Source organism: Vanessa cardui, chromosome 18 (genome assembly GCF_905220365.1).
Source record: "Vanessa cardui chromosome 18, ilVanCard2.1, whole genome shotgun sequence".
Classification (NCBI taxonomy): domain Eukaryota; kingdom Metazoa; phylum Arthropoda; class Insecta; order Lepidoptera; family Nymphalidae; genus Vanessa; species Vanessa cardui.
The window spans coordinates 5,413,161-5,419,160 of NC_061140.1; positions in this window are offsets into that span (position 1 = coordinate 5,413,161).

Consider the following 6,000-nt stretch of genomic DNA (forward strand, 5'->3'; position numbering starts at 1 on the left):
TTGTATTTAATGATAGCTGATTTTATACACACTTTTACGACGTTGAATTTGCATAAGTTATACCATATACCTAAAATTAGGTAGATTTATAAATATTTATAAAGCTACTAGTAAGTAACGACAAAAAGTGCTTGCAATTTCTACAAAACGATGTTGTGCATTTTAAACGTATTGCTTATTTTTAGCTTAACTTTACTCAAAATAAAGCATTTGTTATATTTTGTGCAAAATATTGTATATTGTATTTACAAAACAAAATTAATTGGATTCAGATTATATCATCGCCAACTATCTCTACATCGAATTACGTTCGACTGCGACATATTATTTTATAAGACATAAAACAATATATTATATTGATTTCATCAGTATCGATCCAAGCGATCAATCTCGCAGAGATGACTAATCAAATATTTTAGGATATCGCTCAAAGTCGCCAGACGAAATTGAAAAATAAAAAGCAATTTTTTGCTATAGAAAATGCTTAAAATAATTTGCATATACATATTTTTATACGGAGGTGGATCCATCGTCTTTCCAAAATATTTTTAGTTCAATTTACTTCATATTATTAATATAGGTAATTGTAGTTCAGTCAGCATTACTACACTAACACTTTCTTTCAAGATTATAAGGCATCAAATACCAATAATCTAATTGAAAATGTTTATAATGAATACTAAAACCTTTCCTGGTAATTACTTTAATATCGCTAAATACAATAAGCGGTGTTAAAACTTCACCGAAACAGAAAAGAAACGAGCACTAAAATGGACTTTCATGCGTAATAATCTTCATATTACTATTACATACATAAATATAATAATGTACATTTATGCGCATTATTAATAGTACAAATCACCTGCAACGCTACAGAAGTTGCTGCGATTTTCTGGATCATTTCTAACACAAAGCGACGTCTTAAAAGGCTAATAGGCCTTTGTAAAAGCGTCACATGAATTCATCGAACAAAAGTCCATGAAAATTTTACAAAGCCAAAGAAGCAGTAAGCTTGATTGACGTCTAAATTGTGCGTTAGACCAAAAAAAATGTTTTGTGCTAACGAAATGTCAGCCATTCAAAGGTGCATTAAAGCTCTCTACGTGATAAATGTGAATAAAAAAGTGTACCTATTGAGATAGATTTTGTTGAAATGATTTAATCTTGTACCTGAAATGGGTTGCATAAATTGTTCATCGGATGCAGAGTAATCATTTTATTCGTTGATTTCAATTTCAGCTGCTCGAAATCTTTGAACATTTGACAACGCAAAACTTTTATTACGTAAATAAATATTTTACGTGGCGAGTCATTTCATACCAAAATATTTTATACATAATTATTAATTACCTCATTTCTTTGAATGTCATCGTATAACCGGAATGTATTTTAATGTTATTTACGTATTTCAAATAATCTATGTAATTTATGAAAGCGAAATACCTCTTAGTGATTATCACGAAATCTCAGAAACTATAACAGCTACAAACTTGAAATTTGTGCAGGTAGGTTCCTTATAGGACGTAGACATCGGCTAATATTTTACGAAACTTCTTCCCTGAAAGCAGAATAAAACACGGTTGGGAAGTTTGTTGAATGGTTGGATGAAAGTCCTATTTTTTATCCATACAATATTCTTATACCTACATATATAGCAAAACATGTAACTTCGCTCGTCAATAATTCTCTTTGTAACTAAATTCTTTGGTAACCTAACAAATTCAATTATTGTTAACAAGATTTATATTATATATAATTTTACATATTTGCTATCTTTTAAATACCACAGAAAAAAATTAAGATTATAATATTAGTATAAGTATATTTGATATCATAATTATTACTTTACACACGATTAATCGCTAAATTCAACAGTAAACACACATACAAAACGATTAAAATCAGCAAAATTCTACGAAACACATTACTACTGCTGCGAGGACAAGTTCGTATTTCATCTAGCGTTTCTTTTTTCTTCGTTTGGACATGTCGGAATCCACATTAATCGGTACCAGTTGAAACTGAGTTAGATAGAGGCCCGAGATAACGAGAAGCAAAGTTAAATTACGGTCCGCTCACGTTATAAATATTCAAAAACCCGAAGCGGACCGGTTGAAAAAATTGACGTCTCAATTATCGGAGCCTCAAGATGGATGTTAATTTATATTATTCTCACGTTTCTTGTTTCCTGGTGTCATCTCAGTAGGATAATAGGCGGTTAAAAATCAAGGATACGATTTTATTATGAAACATCGCTTATTGCTATTTCATATATATAATATATTGTATTTATTATATTAAAAAATAAAGTAGAAATATTAAAAATAAAAGAATATACATTGTTATTTATTTTTAATATAGCATTCTCTTCAATCCGCGTTTATAGAATCCAACCATACCTAGTAAATTTTCTGATTTACACACTATCTGATTTCGTCAAAGTAGTTGAATCACCTAATCTTGCTTTAAAAAATCCATTTCTGACATGAATTTTAAGTACCAATTTATAGGTAGTCTAGCGGTATAGGTAGTGTAGAAAACATCAGCTTAATATGTTATGATATTATTTTACGTGAAATAAAAATAAAAGTTAGGATCATATTATCAAAATAGTTACTGTTTTATGTTTATATCCATACTCTCTTCTCAAATATTTCTGTTTTAATTAAAAAATATACTAACGATTGTTTCTATAAATTAACTATTCCAAATATGCTGATATAGTTTTCACGTTATAATTTACTTTTTTTAAAAATACTTATCACTATTTAGATCGGAAAAATAATGAACTCAGTAAGATTTCCAACCTAAAGACAAGCATTGAATATTCATAGTCAGTAGTCTCGTAACTTCGTAACGAACTCATGTTAATTTACAACTCGTTTCTAGATGACAATAGGTAGGTGTACCTTCACCCACGCTTAAGTTTATCAGCGCTCCAATTAAATTATAGGTACAGTACAACACAACTTAGATGTAGCATCGGCAAAATTCGTAAAACCAGTATCACATCCGAATTGAGTACGCTATCCCAAATTATCAATATTTATTTCTCATGCCAATATGATCTTTGCACAATCGTAATAACTTGTAATGTCATATGAGCAAATATGTTCCTCAATTTGACATGTCGATTTACATGCACTTGCTTTCTCTGACATGAGAATCTATAGCGACGAATAGCGTCGATTGGCGAGATAGGGAGCTATTTCTATTGGTCGTGTAAATCGGCAGTAATCGGTTTTATTTTCATTCCATTGCATTTTCCGATGCTACATCTCATTTGTGTCGTACTATACCTACTTCTGCCCTAATATAACTTAAACGTAGAGATGTGTGTTTAGTGGACTCTTGTCTAATTTGACAACATAAATTAAATCTGCTTGCAGGCAGTACAAACAGTTCTATTAAAAAAAACATGGATATTTATATACACTGTTAATAATTAATAGTATACGGTCATATAAAAAGCAGGAAGGTTCTATCATGACATTTGGAGAGTCCGCTTTGCTAATATTATTTAATGGTGCATAACGCTAGTAAAGTATTTATAATGTCAATAAGGTAATCTTCATTGGCATTTAACAGTCATTATTTTCAGGATATTATTTAAAAAAAAAGTTTCTAAGATTTGGTATTCCGAACGAGCAAAGAACGCAGCTTCGTGAACAAACTAATTAATATACTTATTATGTATAAAGATCTGATCTGAAAGTCTTGCTGATAAATTTATTGCAAAATATGATTACAATAAAAAACATTCTCATTGATAGCTAATTATTGAACAGATATTCTTGAGTTATTATATTTATATTTGAACTGTCATAGGCGGGTTTTTTGATTTGATAAATGTATTTCAAAATTTACTCTAATTAAAAATATAATCTATTAACGTTTGAAACATTTTATTAATCTTAATAACATCTCAATTTCAACAGATTATACGACTAACCGTACGGATTACGCGACTGTTTGACTTCGTGCTTTATAAACATTTGCTAAGTACTGAACAAACGAATCCTATAACAAATATAAATACAGATGCATGTTGAAAAATACGATCGTTCTGGATTTTTTCCTATCAACCTTCACTATAAGGTATATTATTCCATGAATGTAGTCATTTTCAAATGCATTACGAATAAAAATTCACCTGAGGCATGTTGTCAGCTCCCGTTTTAAAGGGTTCTCTTTGTTTTTCTAAGTAAATCGTTTTATGTGCGTATATTTAAACAAATCTTATTGTCATCATTTTGTTTTATGATAGATATGTACTAGGTAGTAGTTTTCTTATGTTGTTATTAGCATTAATTTTTGTTCTGTATTTTATTGACAGATGTGTAAGTAAATTAAAAAAATATATTTCGTCTGATTATTTACTCGTTTTGTATACTGATGTACTTTAGAACGGAGTACTACAATTTATTTATTGTATGTAATTGATCCACGCGGCTTCATACGTCACTACTTCCCTTATGTCGAAGCCTCAAGCTATAGATATAACATATAATTCTAATTGATATAATGCTGTAATTAGCATTGCTGTTTGTATAAAATACTCGCGACCCGCCCCGGCTTCGCACGGGTACTTGATATGTATCGTTATATTATGACCAAATTACATAAAATCATTATGAATTGTAGCCTATGCGTTATTCTGGTGTACAACTAATATAACTGTAAAATTGTATCCAAATCCGTTCAGTAGTTCGTGAAAGACTGACAAACATACATACGTCCATCCTCAAAAACTTTCGCATTATTAAAATAAGTAGATAGCGAAACATATACGAAATAATACTCACAACAGTTTAGTGCGTTTCAGTAAACAAATTAAAAGTTCCAAATTATTTTCATATTTATTTCGCACATAGGAGATTAAATTCAAATACATATTAAATTACATTAAGGCTTTTATTATTTCCTTATTAAGCTGTACTTTACGATGCCATCCGTGAAATAAAACGAATTACAATTCTTTTATTTTGTAGGCCTGACGCATCTGTCTGTGATCCTCTTATCCAGATGCGATATCTTCATTTGGCGGCCGGCAGGTGTCACGTGGTATAAACTATTTCATCTCTCTCACACTAATGCCAATTCATATAGCCCTCTCTTTTCCCTTTGTGCCTCATCTCCATAGGAAAGCTTAACAGGGTTTGTAAGCCTCGGGTCTTATTTTATTTTTAAAGTTGAAGGCTTTATTTATTTCTCCCGAGTTCCTGTTGGATAGGAATACATGTATGTTTGTATAGCATTCGAGAGATTTGTAGTTTGAATTTCTAAGTATAGTCGCTTTCGGGTAACATCACTTAATTTATGGTAATCAAGTTTGTAGATGAATTTCCGATAGGCTTAAAATATTATCTTACGGAAAATATAAATTATTGATTATTCAAATAAATCGAATGCTTTCTAGGATAAAATTTACACTTAAATTGAACATGCAGTCTATAAGTATCATGATATTATCTCAATCAATAAGGCTATAAAAACATGCTGGCTATACTACTAGAGATTTCGAAAATTATTAACCGAAACAATATAAAATAGTTACTACAATATATCGTATAGCTATTGAAATGATAAACTAACATTGGAATCCGCGAACACGAAATGAATTTTAACGTTTCGATATGTATTAAATAAAGTACGTAGACGCATATAAATCATTCTCCCTCAGCGATCAATCATCACGGTCAATAAAACATGCGGCCGGGAACCGAACCGCTACCTGACATGACAGCCGCTTTCATGCTACAACGGACAATGCCTTATTGAGTTAAAACATTGCCTTTGCTAGACTAGTTGTACTCAATACTATGAACATTTTATTAAAGTCTTGTTTTCGCCTGCAATTCTGCCATCATATCGCCAATGACCCGTAATATTCACAGCCAACATTAAGGGGACTACATGAGCTAAATGCAAGTTTTAAAATGCCAAAAAGTATATAATCCAATGCAATAAACCAAATGAAAAAAATATATGTTAATCTTC